The 18,354-nt window shown below is 38.2% G+C and overlaps 1 protein-coding gene and 1 pseudogene across 2 annotated transcripts in view; one reads left to right on the forward strand and one right to left on the reverse strand.

Annotated features, from left to right (window-relative positions):
• Positions 1-18,354, forward strand: part of immt (inner membrane protein, mitochondrial (mitofilin)) — a 905,839-nt gene that overhangs the window by 313,744 nt on the left and 573,741 nt on the right. The window lies entirely within an intron of this gene.
• Positions 12,134-17,707, reverse strand: LOC147833911 (uncharacterized; annotated as a pseudogene). The gene is made up of 5 exons (XR_015506986.1): positions 17,674-17,707; positions 16,203-16,258; positions 13,420-14,027; positions 13,300-13,319; positions 12,134-13,232 (listed from the first exon to the last, which is right to left on the reverse strand). The product of XR_015506986.1 is annotated as an uncharacterized LOC147833911, transcript variant X1 (transcript).

Genomic DNA, 18,354 nt, shown 5'->3' on the forward strand with positions numbered 1-18,354 from the left:
ACCTTTTAATACCCTTTCACCTGTTTGGTACCCGAAAAAGTGGTACGGCACAGTTTGGTTTGGTATGCTTTTTGTCAGTGGAAACGACCACAAAAACGTACCAAACTAAACCGTACCATACCGCACCACTCAGTGGAAACGTGCCAAAAGACTCTTGCTTTTGCACTCCTTTATTTTGGACACTGTGAATCAGCTTCTCTCCCATAGTGCACGACAACACTAAAAATACTGTGCGACTGCCACAAGGAGGCATATTCCGACAGTCGTGTCCAAATGTCGTGAGCAGTGGAAAAGCAGCTTAAGCACCGAAGGCTGGAGTAGCTGGGCGTTCATCGTGGAGAACTGCAGGTGTGAGTAGGTCACCGGTGGGTGGTCAGGCTGGCCAACAAGATCAATGCGGGAAATCATTTTACAGTGGTCTTTCAGAAATCAAACTCATGCACTTCATTCCTCCATGACACCACAGCATTAGCTCAGGGTAAGGTCTGGTCCAGGATTAAGGATACCTTGGCATCATTTCTCCACAGGTCTTGGATTGCATCAATGGCACTGCATAGTCTCTAGGGGCCTCGGGATGAGTATCCCCAGGTGGAAATATGGAATAAATAGGGAATTATAGATCCAAGATGGCGGCGCGTGCACAACGCGAGGCTCAGGGTCTCTCCAGTTTCTGCATTTTAGCAGTATTATTCCTGCTCATTTCGAGTCTGTTCGTGCAGAACAGTGGTACCTTTACATCGTACACCCGACAGGAGCTTTTGGATATTGGTTCATGCATTCCGGACAGTTTTATTAACAATCTTTGACTCATCCATGAGATTGCCAGAACACCCTGGGCTGGGCGAACTGCCCGGCTAGGCGGAAGTGCTCGCAGACCGCACAGAGAACGTAAACAAAGACGGGGGAAGCGCGGCGGGCTAAGAGCTAAGCTAAAGCTAACACCACACCGGCTCTCTTTACCCAGCATCTTTCTTGCCAATGTACGGTCACTGGTGAACAAAATGGATGAGATTCGACTGCGCATCAACCACAGCAAAAGATTATGGAACTGTAACGTCATGATTTTCACAGAAACATGGCTAAACAGCGGGATACCAGACAACGCTGTATCGCTAACGGAGCACCACACATTCCGAGCGGACAGAACGGCGGATGACTCCGGTAAGACCAGAGGCGGAGGATTATGCATTTATATTAACAAAGCTTGGTGCACAAACTCTGTCATCGTTGGGAGACATTGCTCTGCTAACCTGGAATTCCTAATGGTTAAATGTAGACCTTTTTATCTACCACGGGAGTTCACATCCACCATAATATCTGCTGCTTATATTCCTCCCAACGCTGATGCAAAGCTGGCTATGAACGAACTTCATGCAGCCATCAGCAAACAACAGACTGCTCACCCGGAGGCTGCTTTTATTGTTGCGGGGGATTTTAATCACTCAAACTTAAAGACAGTGCTCCCTAAATTCCATCAAAACATTCTCTGCCACACAAGGGGAAACAAAACATTGGACCATGTTTACACAAACATAGCTGAAGCCTATGCTGTGACCCCCCTCCCCCACCTGGGTCAGTCAGATCACCTTTCTTTGTTCCTTACCCCCAAAAACTCACCCCTCATCGACCGTGTGAAGCCATCAGTGAGGACCATCAAAGTGTGGCCAGCGGGGGTAGACTCCACACTCCAGGACAGGTTTCAACACACAGACTGGGGTATGCTACCCAGGCCACTCATGGCTCTCACACAGACATTGACAGTTACACTTCCTCTGTTCTGGAATATATCAACTACACCATAGACAGTGTTACAACCCAGAAACAAATCACCACATACCCGAATCAGAAGCCATGGATGAACAAGAAGGTGCACCTCCTGCTGAAAGCACGCAACACTGCCTTCAGATCAGGGGATGCACAGGCCTACAGCACTTCCAGGGCTAATCTGAAGAGGGGCATCAAAAGGCCAAGCACTGCTACAAGCTTAAGCTAGAGGAGCACTTTTCCAACTCTGATCCTCGGCGCATGTGGCAGGGCATCCAGGCCATCACCAACTACAAACCCAGCCAGTCCACACCCACAGACGTCTCCTTCCTAAACGAGCTAAATGACTTTTACGCCCGCTTTGATAGAGACAATAAAGAACCCTACACCAGGATCACTTCCTCCACCGACCACTCACCTATCACACTCACCTCCTCAGAAGTACACACGGCACTGAGTCGTATCAATGGGCGTAAGGCTGCTGGACCAGACTGTATTCCTGGGCGTGTCCTCAAAGTATGTGCAGAACAGCTTGCTGGGGTATTCACAGACATTTTCAACCTGTCGCTCAACCTAGCAGCTGTGCCAACATGCTTTAAAACCACCTCTATTGTGCCAATGCCCAAACACTCCAGCCCAACATGCCTGAATGACTACCGGCCTGTAGCACTCACACCCATCATCATGAAGTGCTTCGAGCGGTTGGTCCTGGCACATCTAAAAGACTCTCTACCACCCACACTGGACCCACATCAGTTTGCCTACCGTGGCAACAGGAGCACAGATGATGCAGTCTCTATAGCACTGCACTCTGTACTCACACACCTGGACAATAAAAACACTTATGCACGAATGCTGTTTGTGGACTTCAGCTCAGCATTTAACACTGTCATACCCTCCAAGTTACTGATCAAACTCAGAGACCTGGATATCGACACATCACTCTGCAACTGGATTATGGACTTTCTGACTAACAGACCTCAGAATGTTAGATCAGGCCACATCTGCTCCACCACCGTCACACTCAACACTGGTGTACCACAGGGCTGTGTGCTGAGCCCCTTCCTCTACTCCCTTTTTATCGTTGACTGTAGGCCTGTTAATAGATCTAACACTATCATCAAATTTGCAGATGACACCACAGTGATTGGTCTAATCAGCAACAATGATGAGACAACCTACAGGGAGGAGATACAGCATCTGGCCACGTGGTGCACCGACAATAATCTGCTCCTTAACACCAACAAGACCAAGGAGCTTATTGTGGACTTCAGAAAGGGACGAACAGGCTCACATGATCCCATCCACATAAATGGGATGGCCGTTGAGCCTGTCTCATCTTTTAAGTTCCTGGGGACCCACATCTCAAAGGACCTTTCCTGGTCCACCAACACCTCCAGCCTGATCAAGAAGGCTCACCAGCGCCTATTCTTCTTAAGGCAACTGAAGAAGAACCAGCTTTCATCAGCCGTCCTGGTGAACTTCTACCGCTGCACAATAGAGAGCATTCTGACAAACTGTGTCACAGTCTGGTATGGAAGCTGCTCTGTTGCTGAGCGTAAGGCACTGCAGCGGGTGGTGAAAACTGCCCAACGCATCACAGGGACCACACTGCCAGCCATAGAGGACATCCAGAAGAAACACTGTTTGCGCCGAGCACGCAGTATTCTGAAGGACACCTTTCACCCCGCTCACAGACAGTTTTCTCTCCTGCCCTCCGGCAGGCGCTTCAGGCTCCCCCGGAAAAAAAACAGCAGACTGAGGAACAGCTTTTTCCCCAGAGCTGTCTCCCTCCTGAACTCTGCCCCACACTGACTCTTTTGCCCCCCCAATACACCCCCCACTCTCCTCTAACTTAAACTCCTCGTAATAACTGCACTGTTTAACATTTGCACATTTAAAATTTGCACATTCACTGCACCACATTGAACTGTTTACTTATTGAACTATACATAACCACTGCATATGGACATTTGTAATTATGTACACACCTACTATACATCTACACTTGTGATCATGCTTATTTATCTGCATACTACTGACTATTAATAGCAACCTGTACATATATTCATATATTGTAACATATACACTTGTTATCATGTTTATCTATCTGAACACTACTGTATATTAATAGCAACCTGCACATATATTCATATATTGTAAATCTGTTCATAGCTTATCCAACCTGTATATAATGTTCATAGTACATCCATCTGTAAATATCACCATAGTTTTCTATAACTGCACTTTATAACTTATTCCTGTATCCTGCACTTGCTGCTATTGCACTGCTGGTTAGACCTAAACTGCATTTCGTTGCATTGTACTTGTACATGTGTAATGACAATAAAGTTGAATCTAAAAAAATCTAATCTAAAGACAATAATTAGCATAGCTGCTGTTCATAGTGTATTTAAATGGGATGCAAAAATGCAGTGCTATAAATAAAAATAGCAGTTACAGAAACAAATATACACTGTTAACCCTTACTGTAGATTATGCCGTAAATAACTGTAAAATAGCCAGTGTTTTGCTGTAATAAAAGGAAACAGTATTTTACTGTAAAAGGAGCAGGATTTGTATGAAATTTTGTAGTGCAAAGAATAAATTACAATAATTTACTTTATGTATCCATTACAGATAGTTACTGTGATAATAAATGGTAAATTACTGCTCAACCATTATTACCCCATGTACTCTGATGCTTTATGTTGTGTATGGTCAGTATTGAGGAGAAAGTGAGACAATGCATTGATGATAAGCTAAATTTTTCTGCAGACATCTTTGTCTTTTCTTTGGTTCCTTTTATGTTTTTAACATTGAGTATCAGGAGTCAACCAATGTCAATGTCACAGAGCTAATTAAAAGGTAAAGATATCGACGAGATGCATTTAAAGGCAAAAATATTCACACAGAGCAACCAAATTATCACAACCATTTTTATAACTTTGTTTACTTTTCTATAATTAATCTAATTTACCTAGTTTAGCCTATAGTTAAGCTTTTAAATTGCACTTTAAGCTGAATATTAGTATTTTGCTAAATAACTAGTAAAAATGTGTTATTTAAAAAATATCTTAAACAGCACGTACATACATTTTTGCAGAGACTCAATTAATTTGTCTGGAAAACTTCAAATGAAGTAGGTAAAAGTGGCATTAACAGTATAGTATAAAGGCTTTCCTAAATAAATGTATTAATCAGGTTATTTTATTTATTTATTTATTTTTATTACTACAGGTTTGGAACAACATGAGGATCAGATTATTTATTATTATTATTATTTATTTATTCATTTTTTGCTTTGGATGAAGTTTTTATATTTTTATTGTTTTTATTCAATGATATGTGCATGATTGTGATAAATGTAGGCAGTTCCTTTGAAGGGCCGCAGTCCAGCAGAATTTAGTTCCAGCCCTGCTTTAACACACTACCTTTAGATTTAGTTTGATCAGGTGTGTTTAATTAGTATAACTGCACTGTTACTCTGTAGATTGTGTAGTAAATAACTGTAAAAAAAACAATGATTTAGGCATCACCACACACTCCCACAGGCTGTCCGTCTTATTCTAAACACAAAGGTGTTAGAAAGAGTTTTCAGAAAATGCCGGCCCTTTAAGGGAGCCAGGTGTTTGATTTGTTTACTGCTGAGTGTGCTCTATGCTATGTCCATCAATTCAGATGTTGAGTCTGATATGTTTTAGGCTTTAAATAAGAATCTACAATGAGTAAGTAAAATGTGTTCAAATGTTTTTGAGGGTTTCTAAAATAAGGCTGTGTTTTAAGTTATACTGTTGTTATCTTGAACTGTGTACTTGAAAGCTACATTGTTAGCTAGTTAGCCTCTCCTCATATAACTTCTTACATTACTTTTGTTTAAGTACAGTATATGTATTTATTAAATATTGCATACTGCCATAATGTACAGATGCTAACAGTTGTATGTATCTTTCTGGCAACTAAGCCAAAATTAAATTCCATTATCTCAGTAAGGTAACATGTGCACATCATTACAGGGAATCACAAAAACATGATACACATAGCCATCCACACACAAAAGCTCCCCCGTCCGGTCCCAGGTTGTGAGTTTGTTGCAAAAGTATTTTTCAGAGCAGTGTTTCCACCTATGAATTTATATTTAAAACAATAAAAAAGTTTGTTGTCATGAGATAATTATAACAATAAAAGATTGGATCCTTTGGTTTTTCATTGTTGCCAACTTTATTTTTGTTTTCTACAATTAATTTAAACTTTTTATTGAGATTTGACACAGTTTTTAATTATTTAAAACTTTAAAATTTAAAATATTTATTTTGTGTTTTTTGCTGTTCAGTTTTTTTTTTTGTTTTTTTTTTTGCATGGTCAGCAATGAGGAGAGAGTAACACATTTCACTGCAGCACTTTGTGTGTGTGTGTGTGTGTTTATTGGATATGTGATTGTGATAAATGTTGGCAGTTGCTTTAAAAGTATTACTAATACCAGGGGTTCTTAATCCTGTTCCTGGAGATCTACCTTCCTGCAGATTTTAGTTGCTATCCATATCAAACACACCTAAACCAATTAATTAGGACCTGAACACCACTTGATAATTACAGGCAGGTGTGTTTGATATGGGTAGCAACTGAAATCTGCAGGAACGTAGATCTCCAGGAACAGGATTAAGCACCCCTGCTATATACCATGGGGGTCAAACTCCAAGTTCCTGGAGAACTGCAGCGCAGCAGAGTTTAGAATCCACCCTGCTTCAACATTACCTGTAGAATTCTAACAAGCCTTAATTAGTTTGATCAGGTGTGTTTAATTAGAGGGACAGCTTAAAGTCCCGGTCACACTGCACTTTTCTCCCTATAGACTTCCATTCATACGCATGTGAGTACTGCAGACCTGGAATGATAGCTCACGAGACAAATTTCATAATTCGCAGCATTGGAAAGTTCAAGCTTGGAGAACGCTGAATGCGCAATCACATCATGTGATTGCTTGAGACCAATCAAAGATCAAAACATGACCTCTCTGGCTTGCTTTTTCAATTTCTAATTATTTTGTTTAATTCCACTACTCGCTTTGTTTAATTCCACTTCGCAGTGCAGAATATTGCATGCTTAAACATTAGTGTGACCGCAGCCTTACTGTGCAGACCTGTAATATGTAAGACAATATTTATATCTGCTGATTTTTTTAATTTTGTTAAACATTTTCTGTTATTTATTTGTTTGGTGCCAAAACAATAAAATGAATTTGTCTGAAAAAATGTTATGCCTTCTATTTTTAAATAACAGCTAAGAATACTGATTAATTTTAGTAACACTACAATAACTATATATGACATACTATTGATGTGTATGCAGTATAATGCTGTGATTTGTAACACTACAATACAGTAATTAACTCTACACAGTTTCCAGTTAGTTACCACTGCTGCTCTATTACAGTAATTAACTGGCAACACTGTTGCTAGCTACTCACTGTATTGGTTCAGTTACAGTAAATAACTGGCAACACTGTTGCCAGCCACTCACTGTAATGGTTCAGTTACAGTAATTAACTGGCAACACTGTTGCCAGTTACTTACTGTAACCGAACTTTTACAGTGAGTAGCTGGCAACAGTGTTGCCAGTATTCTACTGTAAAAACCCCGGTAAGGTCTAACAGTGTAGAAGCAAACATGTAAATTATAAGAGTGGTACTAACAAAATGGTGCATTAAGACAGTAGGAGTGTGTCCTACAGGTGGTTGTCAAGCCAGCTCACCTTTGTGGAGCACATTCATGCATCGTACCATGATGTAATACGTTGTGTGTATGCTTTACTAAAAAGATAGGTCTTTGATCTAGGTTTAAACTGAGTGAGTGTGTTTGAGCCTCGGACAACATCAGGAAGGCTATTCCAAAGATTTAGAGCCACAAATAAGAAGGCTCAACCTCCTTTACTCGACTTGGCTATTCTAGGTACTACAAGATGCCCTCAGTTTTCATGTAACACAGATGTGATATGGCCTTGTACATGTACTGTAAGCAGGAACAAATCACATGGATTCCGATTTACGCAAATCAGTTTCAGGCCTTGTTCAAATGTGGAAATTTATCCGATATGAATCGGATCTGTGTTCTCATGTCTGCAGTGTAAGCAAGTAGATTGGATTTTCACCTGTCAATGCGAGTCAAGCATCAATAAAAACCATAGCGAATGACGTCAAATCTGACAATTTCTTTTCAGGACAGACTTTAGCAGAGTCCCAAACCTTAAATCTCATACATGAGGACTTAAACAGCTTTTATATTGTCATGTAGCATAAGTATTTTAGCATGTTAACAAGAGCGAGAGAGCACAATGTCCGCCACATAACCAATATAAACATTTAAAACTAGTGCATACATCACATGTATAAATCATGCCATGGACATTTCATTAAGATGCCTACAGGTTTAAAAAATACGGAAACGTAGAGCTGCCACCCAGGTAAAAAAAATCTGAGGTTTATCACGTTTGTACAATATACTTTTCACGTTCTTACAATATAATATCACGTTTGTACAATATACTTTTCACGTTTTTACAATATAATATCACGTTTGTACAATATAATATCACGTTTGTACAATATAATTATTACGTTCTTACAATATAATATCACGTTCTTACAATATACTTTTCACGTTCTTACAATATAATATCACGTTTGTACAATATAATTATCACGTTCTTACAATATAATATGTTTGTACAATATAATTATCACATTATTACGTGAAAACTTTATTGTTTAGGCTACGTTTACCTGGTGCGATCAGAGCGTGAGAAAATGTCTTGTTTAACAGAGTTAATTAAGTTCTATTTTATGCTTGGATTGAGACATGGGGAAATTAGCAGCTGCTGATCAGCTTGGACAATGTTGTTATCAGCATGCGGACACTGAGAAGGAACCTAAAACACATGGGGCTGTACAGGAGGAAGAATGAGTCTGATCCGATGGAAGTGGCTGCATTTCTTATTGATCAGCTCGAGGGACACGGGAGGCTCCATGGATACAAACTACACCACCTGAATTGCATTCAAGCGGGTTATGTTGTCACTCAGAGTAATGTCCGACATTTATTTAAATATCTCGATCCTTATGGTGCTGAGCATCGACGCAAAAATCGTCTAATCCGACGGATGTATGTTAATCCTTGACCAAATTTCATGTGGCACGTCGACTCCTAAGACAAACTGAAGCCCTTTACAATCTGTATAAATGGAGCCATTGATGGGTTTTCGAGAGCTATGATTTGGCTTCATGCCTTTTCAACAAACAGTGATGCCAAAATCATTGCTGGTTATTTCATAGCAGAAGTTGAAAAGAGGCTTGGGACACCTTCCCGGATTCGCTCCGATATGGGAACAGAAAATGTCACAATGGCAGACATGCAAAGATTCTTGCGATGGAGTACGGATCATAACGTCACTAACTGTTTTATTACTGGGTCTAATAATCACAATCAGTGAATTGAAAGTTGGTGGGCCTTTCTGAGACGGCATCATGCTCAGGACTGGATGAATCGTTTCCAGGATCTAAAAGACAATAGCCCCTTTCACACAGTGATACCGGAAAATATCCGGAAAATTTACGGAACGACTTTACCGGTATGTTCAAAAAAGCGCTGTTCACACAGGCGAGGACGTTACGGAAATTTTCCGGAAAAGAGCATTCACACATCCATTCCAAAATACCGGTAAATTCTGACATCATTCACCACAAATGAGCTTTAAACGGCTGCGCTTGTATTTGTAAACATTTGACTAAATTACAAACTCTTTTGATGATCAATATTGTAAACAACTTTCACAGGATCATATTCGCATGTCGAGATGTTCATAATACTGTATGTGAGTGTGCTGCCGCTCACAGGCTGTTTCATGGGCACACGCAAAGCTTGAAGGTAAACAAACAACGGCTTATCATAAGCATCTTATCGATGATTATTTGCACAGTTGGCATTAAGAAGAACATATAAACGTTATCTGACTAACTTCTAGCAGCTAAATGCGTCTGGAAAAATATTCAAAGGCTTTTATTCTCACAAACCGCGCGGACGTAAATGCGTCTGACTGTTGTGATTGGCTAAAGCAGAAGTCTTACGTCAGCACGTTCTAGACGTGCACGCGCTTATTCCGGAAATATTCCTTCTGCGTTCACACAGCGCAGCATTCCGGCAAATTGCCGGTAATGTTACAACTTCTCTTTCCGGAAAATAGCCAGAATGAATTTACCGGTATTTTCAAAAAGGACCTGTTCACACATACAACCTTTCCGGAAAATTGCCGGTAATTTTCCGGAAAGGTCTGTATGTGTGAAAGGGGCTAATGACCGTTTCTCTGGATGCTTTTTGGACAAGCAGCTCATATTGTTTACATGCCTGAACGTTATTGAGGTATACGTCACCATCCTTATACTTTCTCGTTTGTGTGCGTGCGCGTATATTGCGTGTGTGTGTGTGCGTGTTTGAGAGAGAGGGAGAGAGAGAGATTGATGATGGTTACTTACTGGGTATTCTACACGTTTTCTTTGACAAGTAGCTTATCACAATTTTACCTGAGTAATATTGTAATGCAGTATTGTTATATATAGCCTACTTGAAATTCTGAAACTTACGGATATGGCTGTACTCTTGCTGCCCTACCTCTTACAAAGTACATAAAATGTGCTTTGACACCACTCATATAACTATAATAGACTTAATATGATTCTGTTCAAGACTTGAAACATGCAATATTTCACTGTCCAGACACATTTACACAATACCACACAAACAGGGCAATTCTTGATACCATCATTCTATCACAACCACTGTTATTTATTATTTTGCAAAAAGTATTGTTGACAAACTGACTACTTCTCTATCCCTGTGTTTTGTTTTTGTTTATTTATTTATTTATTTTTACAGGAAGAGCTCCAGCAAGTTGTGCATCTTTGGAACACCCACATTATACGCAGAAGCAGAAGTGCAGTTGCCCCAAGTGGACGTCCGATTCTGAAGTACACCATCCCTCATCTTTTTGGAGGACAGGATTATCTAAAAGAGGTTCCTCAGAATTCAGTGGATGTTTGTAAGCAAGAATGTCAACAGAGAGGACCTTATACCTGTGATGAAACAGTTTTTAGCTTGTGCTGCCTTATAATGTCAGAGAACTTCTTAACTCCACCAAGTACAGCAGATGAATCCATTGAACTGTATCTTTTCCTGAGAGCCTATATCCTGAAGGACTTACAACTTGGGCACTTTTACTGATACAATTTTGGGCACATCATTTTATTTGTGTGATAATTTATCACTTTTGTTATTTATTTGTTTTCGTTTTCTAATCAAGATCATAGCAAGTGAATGCTGACATATTAAACCAAATCTATGTACTCAATTGAACAATCAAAATGAAACAAATCCCTTGACATTAACAATTCTAAATGCAGTGCCAAAGTGTGGTTGCTGTACATGCTATTCATTGTCATTTATGAGATCTTGTAACCAGGGTCTTTAAATTGGATAAAAACATTGTTCAACTGTTATCCACCCTTTAATAGTTTCTTGTTAACTAGTAAACAGAAATAAATCATAATTATTTAGCAATAAACAAACACCGTTATATATAAATCTCCCTTTAATTTGAATGTAAATAGAAGAAAACATGGACTCTCAAAAAACACTGTAAAACTCAACTCAAATACCAGGGTTCTGTGTACTTTTTTCTCGTCAAATATTGCTTTAATAAAAAAATTCCAGTTAAATTATCTCAAGTCATTCTTCAAAATATTATAAAGCGAATGATGGCAAAAAGTAAAAAAGATACTTTAAAAATAATTAATTATAAATCTCTTGAATTATTGCATTAAACATACAACTTCTTGCATTCCACAGAATTATAAAACAGACCTGTTAAAAACAGCCTAGGCAGATCTTAAGAACTGTAATTTTAAACCCTTGCTGCCAAACAATATGAACTGGTTAGACATGCTTAGTTAACATTTCAATTGGTAAAGATTTGAACTATGAAACCTTTAAGAACTGTAATTTTAAACAATGTGGGCCTCTTGTTGCAAAATAATATGAGCTGGTTAGACATGCTTGGTAAACATTTGAATTATGAAACCCTTAAATTGTAAAAAAATAAATAAATAAATAAAAAATTGTTCTTGTGAAGAAAAAACTTATCTTCTATTTTTGAAAGAAAATTCAAATACAATTAAAAAAGCTTTTTCCCCTAACATATATAAGCTCTTCCTCTTTTTTCCAAAACAAAAATGTGATCATTGTAGGTTAGTTTACCATATTAATTTGGACTTCATTGTTCCATCAAACTTTTCATTCTTTGGTTTACACATGGTGGTCTTCTATCAGACTATGCTGAACTCGTAAGAGCTTTTGGCAGCTAAAACATTGTCAAGTTCAGTCCGTAGCTCTGGGTAAGAGGTGTAGGTCCATGGTAGTTCCAGAACAGGACCACACGTGTGTGCCACGGGTCGTCGTGCCAGTCCATCCGACGATGTGAACAGGACCTTTATCTGGCAAACACAGATGACATCTGACCCAGTAACAAACCTGAACATCCTTCTGAGCCCTATATCATCAAGTCCTCTGATTTCTCTGTTGCAGAAATCTGAAGCTTTGCTTCTCTGCCTGAGAAGTGGGAGGTGCAGAAAGCAACTTCAAAAGCTTTCTAGTTGTTGGCTTTTTCTCTTCATACATTTTTAAGACATCTTTTGGACTTTGAAAAGCTTCTTTTAGGAAATGGCTTGCAACTGAGGACATTTTCTCTGCTGCATATACTGGTTTTTGGATTAACTGTTTGTGTGCAACTTTCAAAAAAAGGCCTTTTAAGTTAAGCACTGATACATTCAGGCGATCCATGAGATCCAGCAGTTCATCCCTGTCTTCATCTGAAAGATCCTCCTTTAGAGCCCTCGTTACCAGATCCCTGTCTGATTGACTTAGATAAAAGAGAAGACTATCAAACACCATTTCATTTGATACTTGATTTTTACCAAAGATGAGTGCCACCATGAAAACGACAAGGCGAAAGGCGACAAGGAAAATATCCATGGTCTTGAAATCCCTTTAGTAAAATTCTACCCATGGACTTCCACTCTTCCTCTTGCCATTTAGGGGACAGTGAAGGCACCCTGAACTCCTTCCCTTCAGCTGTATTATCGAAAACTGACCAAAATGCAGCATACACATCCCTTGATACGCCATCAGCATCATCTCCTTTTTCATCAATATAGGTGTATTTTAGAGGGTAGCTCAGGAGTGCTGGATCTTTGAACTGGGTGATCATCAACTCCAGAATATTGACCCTATGAAGTTTGATGGTGATACAGACAAGATCATATGATGCTGGAGAACTCATTGCTTCACTGCTTATAGATGAGTCTGGAGTACTGACTGCTGTGTTTATTGAAGGAAGTGTAAGGGATGTGATGACTAGATCATCATCTTTAAGTATTACAGTGTCATCAAGATGACAAGCTAGAGGTTCTCCAAGGTAGGGGCCAATCATTACCTCTGATGTGTCCGATGCATCTTGATCGGAATTCGTAAAATCGGATGACAAGACCACAATTGTTTGAGAAGCTTCCATGTCTTCTTGAGGTGGATCAGTCAGTTGTGCAGAGGTGTTCACATGCGTTTCCCCATTGTCAAAAGCTTCCTCTTCATCATCATCATTGGATTTTTTTTAGTGCACAAGTAAAATCTCAGCATTCCCATTTTAAGTGCAGAGTATAGGTCTCCAATTGTGACATCTTCATCAAATACAGCCTCTTCTTGATAATCCAATATGTCATGATTAAAGACCTCCAACCTCCCAAATTAGTTTTTTCCACTTGGAAAGAAAAGATCTTTAGCATGCTGTAAAATTTCAGATTTTTTGGCGTCTTTGGAAACATCGAAGGTCCTTGTTCCTCCTCCTCTGCGCTTTCTCACTTGCTTCCCTTCATGGATCCACCCCAAATCAATTTTTCGAGTCTTTTTTTCAGCCCATCTATTATTTTGTGCATATTCTCTTTTCCTCTTGGACCCAAATGTCACCTCATGGTCAGGTTTCTTCTCATTTTCATTGATACACATCCTTTGCTTCAATAGTTCAAAGAATGAGTTTTTTTTTTAATCCTTTGAACTTGCACTATTGTTTTGCAAGCAGAACCATCTTGCAGCTATCCGATCGCCATATGTTGGGATGTAACCAGACAGGGTCTTGTCATCCATGAGATCAATCACTGTGGCATCAATCTGTAATGACAAAAATATTTATTACTTTACAAGTACACAAGGTATACCTGCTGCCTATCCTGACTGATTACATTAATTGTTGATCACAATAAAACGTAAAAATTATAAATACACTCTTCAGATGTGTTTAATTTTTTTTTCTATAATAAAGTGAAAAAAAGAGAATGCAGCTCCAACCTATGCTGAACAAATTACTACAGTTTGTAACAAGTAACTGAATTACATTTATCCAATTTTGCTGATTACCTTTAAATTATATTCTCTCTAAACTATATTTTCTCTATTAATTTAATCTTTACAAGATTTCGTTTATTATAAACACTATAAATTTTGTTAAAAACATCTTGGATGCCCAGTTTTAGTTTGATATCATGTACATTTTGTATCAGTTCCCTTACAGAATACAAAATTATAGAATACATTCCTGATTCGTTTCTTGAAGACAAAAGTCACATTTCCCTGTAGCTTATTTCCACTGTTTGAATAATATATTGTTTAAACCTGGATAACTTCCCTTTTGTAGCTCCCCTTTTCTTTTGGGCAGTCTGGCATTGGAGGTGGATGAACTTGGTGGCGGTCCATTTTTGTGCGAGTGCTGGGTTCCCTCGCGTTGGCATGAATGCTCACTATTGCCTGGGGTGACTTTAATATATTATTCGTACTTGTTTCTTTTTGGGATTTAACCCCCCGTGTGTCTATTCCCTCCTCAGCCCTGCAAGTTTTATTCCCTGTTTGTCTTGTTGCTTTTTTTGTAAAGAGAAAAATGTTCAACTTGTATTTTAAAACCTATTTTTCTAAAATAAAATGTATTGTAAATTGTGGAACCACGTCTCATGCCTCATTTAGTGGAGCTATCATTTATACATAATAAAATTTGAGTTAAAAAGAATAGGACTAAGAATTTTAGCCCTAGCCCTGCCCTGGCCCGAGACACTCAGGCCCTAGCCTAGCTCTTGTCCGAAAAGCCTATCAGAATTCTCAGCCCGAGCCTTACTGAAGCCCGTTTTTATTTGACAATGTGTTTTTTACCTGTCATTTACACAGCTTTTTCGACTTTTGCAGACATTATAATCATTCAGTTTTGTTTTAAATGGCAAATTAGTAATATTTAGTTTCATTATTAAGTAAATTTAGAAAAATGCTTGTAGTATTTTCTTTAATATGCAGTTTGATTGCAGACTCTGCTCAATGGCATTTTTTCTAAGTTTAGTATGTGTTGTAATTTTCGTTTTTAGTTTCTTCATTATTTTAATTTAGAAAAAAAAATAGTTTAAAGTAATTTCTGTATGTGGTTAAGGCACAGGGTGTGGTTACCAACTGCGCTTAAAGGCGGATTTAAAGCATATTGTGAATGAGACTGCTAACTGTCACAGTCATTAAATGGGTATATTATGTATTTCGTTTCGATTCTTTATTACATTAATTTAGAAAAATGTTTTGAGTATTTTTTTGTTTGTTGCTCAGATACAGATCGCAGCTTTATTGTCCAACGCGCCTAAATGCGCATCTGAATGCATGACGGGTGTGTTTAAATTCCTCTTTTAGCTTCAGCTGTCACCTTAAGAAAAAAAAAAAAAATGATACGTACATCCCGATTACACGTAGCCCTGTACACGTAGCCCTGTGTCACCACATCCAAACTGCCTCAAATATTAGGCTAGGTTTATGGCACATCAGTGATGTGCAGAGCGATTAGCACATGAGTCCGCGGGAGTGGTTTGAAAGTGTCTTTTGGTAACTGTTTTTATGTTACTTTGATAAAATAGGCATATGCTGACACGTGCATAAACACATAATAAATAACAAATGTAACATTAATCTATTATGTTAAAAGAGTTCGCTTTTCTTACTGTTAACTTAAAACAGTCGGATCACGCCCTGCGGAGGAGTGGGTATATGGGGTTGCACCGCAAAAGAAAGCAGGGCTATTACACGTGATTTGTCCTCATGCTGAAAACGTGAATTGACGTATAGGAGACGCAAGAAGAAATCAAACATTTTTTAAGGAAAATTACAAAAATAGTAACGCACAGTGACTTGGATAAAGAACTTTTATCATTCTTAGGTAACGTGTAACAGGCATCACTGCCCGGGAGGCAGTGGGATCAAACTCGCCCGGGCCCTCGTACTTTCACCGTGCGATTTGACTCATTTTCCAGTAACGACAGCACTTACGTTTTCTTGTTGCATCCGTTGGAGACATTCTTCGGGTACACCACGATAATAGTGGGCTGTCCACGTTTATTGTGGCCATGTTGCAAGCAGCTCATAGCTTAAACTGCCAGTTTTCAGGTAGGCGGGCTCTTCGTCTTCGAACCTGACAATGAAGTTTTCACGTAATAACGTGATAAATATATTGTACGAACGTGAAAAGTATATTGTACAAACGTGAAAAGTATATTGTACAAACGTGATATTATATTGTAAGAACGTGATATTATATTGTACAAACGTGATATTATATTGTAAGAACGTGAAAAGTATATTGTACAAACGTGATATTATATTGTAAGAACGTGATATTATATTGTACAAATGTGATATTATATTGTAAGAACATGATATTATATTGTACAAACTTGAAAAATATATTGTACAAACGTGATATTATATTGTACAAACATGAAAAGTATATTGTACAAACGTGATATTATATTGTAAGAACGTGATATTATATTGTACAAACGTGATATTATATTGTAAGAACGTGAAAAGTATATTGTACAAACGTGATATTATATTGTAAGAACGTGATATTATATTGTACAAATGTGATATTATATTGTAAGAACATGATATTATATTGTACAAACTTGAAAAGTATATTGTACAAACGTGATATTATATTGTACAAACATGAAAAGTATATTGTACAAACGTGATATTATATTGTAAGAACGTGATAATTATATTGTACAAAGGTGAAAAGTATATTGTACAAACGTGATATTATATTGTACAAACGTGAAAAGTATATTGTACAAATGTGATATTATATTGTAAGAACGTGATAATTATATTGTACAAACGTGACATTATGTTGTAAGAATGTGATATTATATTGTAAGAACGTGAAAAGTATATTGTACAAAGGTGAAAAGTATATTGTACAAACGTGATATTATATTGTACAAACATGAAAAGTATATTGTACAAACGTGATATTATATTGTAAGAACGTGATATTATATTGTAAGAACGTGAAAAGTATATTGTACTTATTGTATATTGTTTGAGCATTTCCTTTTTAGTTTAGTTATTACAGTTTATTTCTTTGTTCCATTAATTTTTAGTTCTCTTTGCTTGCCTTTATGTTTGTTTGTGTGCCTTGTCTCTTAATGTTCCCTAGTTCTGTCCAGCCCTGCCCTTTGTGAGTCCTTGGCTGTTGGCATCCTTGGCCAGGCTACTATTGGAGAGAGACTACAACCCTTTAGTAACTCTGCCACATCCAAGGCTTTCACCACCTCCTGCCTAGCCCAGTCATTCCTTCTCAGGCTTTTGCTCTTCTGTCTGGGCCAATTGGGACTCTCCAGCACTACCTCGTTCATCACCTGTTGAACTTTAATTTTAAACTAATCTTACCCTTGTTTTACCTTTACTGTCGTCAATAAACACTTATTCAGCATTTGTGTCCTCCTTCCTGTACCATGATACCCTCTACACTGTTTTCTGTGTTCCATGTTTTTGTTTATCTAAAGACTTCTTCAGATGAAGTACAAAGTACAATTTTTTTTACAAAATAAACAAAGCTTTTCGTAAACAAAACCAGCTCTGCATTCCAAAATTCATTGTTTTCAATGAACTATCTGGTTTGCACCTGTTTCTTATGTGTTCTCCTCTGAATTGTGACAATGTTTGGTTAAGGTGAAATACAATTAATAAATTGATGCTTGTAGTGATTATGTAATTTTGTTAGCTACAACTGATAGAATGCTGAAATGGAATGTGAATTTGAAAAACAGAAGGAGGAATTTACTGCTTGAGTTTTCTAGTTTTTAAAAATTCTGTAACGTTACGTAGACTTTTTTAAATACAAAAACTTAAAGCAGCCCTATAAGGAAATCCTGGGTATACTTAGGCATAGTCAAAACAAGAGATTAGTTCATGGAAGTGGCCAAACCTCATACTCAAATGAGCCTCAAACACAATTATTTCCCTGTTCTCATGTACATTCCCCCAGTCTAAACCCCCGGTGCAAAACAGGCAAATCAGAACACAAAACAGACTGTTGAGTTACTATTGGGTCACACCCTCACAATATTTGCATGTACTTTATGTGACGGGTGGCAGGTGGGCGGATGGAGGAAGACCCCCAATATAATAATAA

The sequence above is a fragment of the Danio rerio genome, chromosome 14, assembly GCF_052040795.2.
Source record: "Danio rerio strain M-AB ecotype USA chromosome 14, GRCz13ab, whole genome shotgun sequence".
NCBI classification, from domain to species: Eukaryota; Metazoa; Chordata; class Actinopteri; order Cypriniformes; family Danionidae; genus Danio; species Danio rerio.